We start from the raw sequence: 4,819 nt of genomic DNA on the forward strand, positions 1-4,819 counted from the left end.
GGGAGGGAAAATTTCTTCAAAGAAGTTGAGTTGGCAATTTCAAACACTAGAGAAAAAGAGAATGTTCTCATCAAATTTGCCAATCTGGAGGTCAATCATGAAACTGGTAAAGACATTGACATGAAAGCTGAATAGGAGTTGAGAAACTCTACTCAGGGATGGTTACATCCCTGACAGCTCACTTGTCTCCTGGAACACCTGATGCAGCAAAATAACAGTAACACAACAATAATTCAGACAGCTTTTTGGAGTCATTATCTGGAGTCCAAGAAACACTCAGAGGGAGGGGCTGAGCTACAAAAAGGACATTATTCTCCACTACTACAACATCCCGTGTGCCCTTGGGCAAGCCACGTCACCATTCTAATCTTTAGTCTCTTTTTCTATAAAATTGAAATAGGCTGGGTGCAGTGGTTCATGTCTATAATCTCAGCACTTTGGGAGGCTAAGGTGGGTGGATCACCTGAGGTCAGGAACTCGAGACCTGCCTGGCCAACATGGTGAAACCCTGTCTCTGCTAAAAATACAAAAATTAGCCAGGTGTGGTGGTGGACACCTGTAATCACAGCTACTCAGGAGGCTGAGGCAGGAGAATCACTTGAACCTGGGAGGCAGAGGTTGCAGTGAGCTGAGACCATGCCATTGCACTCCAGCCTGGGTGACAAGAGCGAAACTCTATCTCAAAAATAAAATAAAATAAAATAATTATTATACTTGGCTTAAAAATAGCATAAGGATTAAATTATATTTATGTATATAAAAATGTAAAAATAACAGTAAATTAAAACAGAGATGCAAGTATTAGTAGATGTTATGAGCTGTTATTCCTGTTAAACACTTACACAATAAGGACCTTAACTTCTAAGAACTTGGACAATTTTTATTGAAAGTCTATGTTACAGCCTATTATGGAAAAATATTTAGATTTATTTCCTAGTTTTATAAATCATAGACATAGATATCAGAAAACTGAGCCTTGGAAAACATTTTTAAACATGTAAGTGTTATTTCCCATTTTTAATGCACTAAAAGCCATGTGAGAAGCCATTCTTCTTTTCATAGTTACGAATTCAGAACTACGGTAGAAAAATTTAAACATGAAGCTGTACTGGTATTCTTAGCTAATTAGGGTCGGCTGTCTTTTCAATAATTTGAACGTTTTGTTATCTAGGCAAAAATGCAGCCAAGTTTTCATGAGACAAATTTAAAGACTATCCATTTTTGTTGATAATTGTCATCAATTATTTTTTCCCACTGAAGCAAGTTACTGTGAATTTATTAAAAAAGAAAAAAAAGTTCAAAAATTTGGTGGCTGACAAGCATGGCTTCCGCTTTCTGAGGACAAACCACAGATAGGCTCTAAGGATAGACCAGAGAAACGGCGGGTTGGTCCCTTCCTGTGTCAATGTTTACAATGGGACGACATTTGTACTCTGATTCCTGACACGAATAATGTACATTTATAGTACTTATCAAAGATCTCAGTGGTGTCATTTGTGTCCCATTATGTAGGTGAGATTTATTCATAAAGTGTTTATTGAGCATTTACTATGTGCCAGGCATTGTCATGGGGAATACAGCGGTGAACTACACAAACTCCCTGCCCCCATGCAGCTCCTATGGAATCAACACACATTCAATGCCTGTGAGATACTTAGCTCTCTGCTAGACTTCAGGAATACCAGAATGAGCAAGGATGTCAAGAGCTTGCAAATTAGATGGGGGAAACATGAACCGTCTGTATGTAAGAACTGGCCAGCATAGGGTGTTAGGTAAGGCGATTCCAAAGGTTGAGTGAGAGGCATGTGATAATAGCACTTATCTTTTTAAAAATGTGGAAAGGAGAGCTTTATTTCTCATAAAGGGTTGCAGCCAGCAGGGTGACCATTCTGACACTCTGGGAAGTGTAGTTCCTGGCCAGAAGCTGGAAACAGACACTTGGAGGGAGGGCAAAATGAAATGGGAATTTATGCTGAACCCAGTGGCTGAATGTACATACTCCATCAGCTATAGGAGAAGTCGTGGATACTTGTGAAAGGAGAAAGACACACATGCCCAATTGAGTTTCATGCCTCTCCCTGGGACCCATGTTTAAAAAATGACAGCATTAACACGATCCAAGGGTGGAGCTTTCAGCCTTCTGATGTCAAAATGTGAAGTAGAGGACGTGAAAGCCCTCACTGCACATCGTCGGTAGACTGGCCAGACCCACTTTGTGGTCGGTGATCTCTCATCAGGAAAGAATGCTGGTAAATTGTGCCAAAACTGGAAAGAGAGGAGCAGCATCAGGCAGTTGCTTGATATCAGCGGCACAGCTTTTTGAAAGCGATGGTTTCTGTTTAGCCCTTGGGGAAGAAAGCCTAATGGTTATTGAAGGAGGTGATAAAACTATGCATGCCCAACCTTCTATCCCATGAAGACCCGAGAACAGCACCTATCTTTATCAAGGAAAGTTCCAGAAAGAGAAAGTTTTTGTCTTAGTTTAAGCTTCAAGTCAAACTAAGACCTGAAAGATCAAAATGTGAGTAGAATTCAGCTAGGAAAGAGAAAACATTGTTAAGAACACTTTTGTGGAAAATTCCACAGACAAGAGAGAGCATCAAATAGTTATGAAAACAAAACACATTCACGAACGTAGAGCTGACGATGTGCAGGTGTATTTGGAAAGCAAAGCAAGAAATCCTCCTGGAGGTCTGGGGAATATGCAGTTGCTTGTGAACAGGGCCTCTCATTTGAGAGAAGTCAAGGCCAGTTCAATCTGTTTGTCCCTTAGGCTATCAGGACATTAAAAAATGAAGAAAAGTCAAAAGAGGATTATAATAATTAGATATTTCAAAAGTTTGCACTTAAATGAATGCTTCAACACAAGTATATAAACTTCAATGGCTATGGAAGTAATCTTTTTAGAAATAAAGAAATCTAAACATGAGGTCTTTTATTAATATGAGACCACCTCCCCCAAAACACTGCATGCAAACACAGACACACACATACACCCACTGCCCATACAACACCCATGTATGAAGCCTTCCTTGGAAGGAATGATAAGAATGGGGGACTTTATCATAAGAACATTGGAAATGTTTGGAAAGAATTGAATCAAGGAAGTAAGATAATTTCATTTGCATTTGACAAATTATAGAAAATTGACTAAAGGGAGGCAGGATTGGGGACAGAAGACAAGATGAGAGCTGTTGCCATTATTTGCGTGAGACATGGGAGTGGTCTGGACCAGCACAGAGGCCCTGGCACCAGCTTTGCATTAGAGAACTATTTGGATGGTAAAATCAGCCAGACCTGATAACCAATTGAATAAGGGAAGTGAGGGAGACACAGAAATTTGTTTGCCAGTCAAAATAGTCAAGCTGCTTTCAGCTTATAAAAATAACATCATTCCAATAGCATCTTCACTTCCTAGAATGGTTTTATATCCATATAACCTCCACTGGTTATAAATTTAATTTATATTAAATTAAATTATTTAATATAATTAAATAATCATAATGTAATGAAGTGCTTCGTTTTTAAAGTAGCTTGAAGAAATGTGTTGGCTACAAAAACTTCATGGATCTTTTTCCACTTTCTAGCATTTCTATGAAGCTGCCATTTTGAGAAGTATTTTGGTATTTGTGACCTAATTTTAAAATGTTAGTCCCTCCTACATGTGAATGAGATGTAAATAGCTGAACATAAATTCAGATGTCATTCAAGTATGCTCTTAACATTAAAAAGTTATTGAGATCAATCATCATAGAGGAATAACATATTATAAATATCATTCAAAAATATTACCAAAGCACTAAGTTTTATTTCCTCAAGATTCACTAATGTTTCTGTCTTTATTAAATTTGAAAAATAAATTTCTATGAAGGATCACAGCAAACCGTTTTGCCGTAAATATCTTTAGAGAAAGGCCACATTCTTCCACAGAGATATGTCACAGCTAATGGATATATTCAAAGGTTAAATTTCAGAACCCTAGACCAGGTTTGATTCATGCTGTTTTATAATTGCATGGCCCCTGGCTACCTCAGTTGGTTAGGACACCATATTAATGAGGCCAGTGGCAAAAGTTCAAATCCCTAGGCAGGAAACTTGTTTTTCTCTGCTTGTGGTGATAGCTGTAATACTTATCCCAAGTCAGGCCTCAGAAATGTGTGTCAACCGTCACGATGTCAAGAGAGAGTGCAAATTGCTTAATGAAAATCTGTCCTTTCTATTACAAAAACATCTCAAAGCACACACACAACTAATGGGGGGAGATAATGGTGTCACCTTCAAATATGGAGTATTCCTCATATTACTACAACAAACAAAGTTCCTGCCAGAAGCAAGTCATAAATGTCACCAAGAATGATGATCTTCAATTAGATTCCACATGAATAATTTCTTCATTTTTCATCTTTGACCAAACAGCACTAAATTTGCCACTAAGTGAAAACTACATGAAATGTGCATTTACCTGATTCCTCCCTGTCTCTCAAAATTGTTATGAGAATGAATCAGATAGTATCTTGGAGGCATTTTAAAATATAAAATATTAATCCAAATTATCCCCTTCTGACTCAGTAGGGAATAGATATATTGAGTTTTCACAATACAAAAGCAATGGGCAACATGCAATTCGGCCTCAAACAACAGGCGATTCAGAAAGAGATAACAGAATTTCAAGCCCACTATTGGAGTGGAGCAATTGTTTGAATGAGTTAAGTGATCAACTGTTAGCATAATGTAGACAGAGCCATTAGTAGTACTGACAGAATCATCCCTAGATGTTCAGTTTAGCAATATTCACTTTTGAGTAAAACCCAGAAGATGG

This window comes from Pongo pygmaeus, chromosome 4 (genome assembly GCF_028885625.2).
Source record: "Pongo pygmaeus isolate AG05252 chromosome 4, NHGRI_mPonPyg2-v2.0_pri, whole genome shotgun sequence".
Taxonomy (NCBI): domain Eukaryota; kingdom Metazoa; phylum Chordata; class Mammalia; order Primates; family Hominidae; genus Pongo; species Pongo pygmaeus.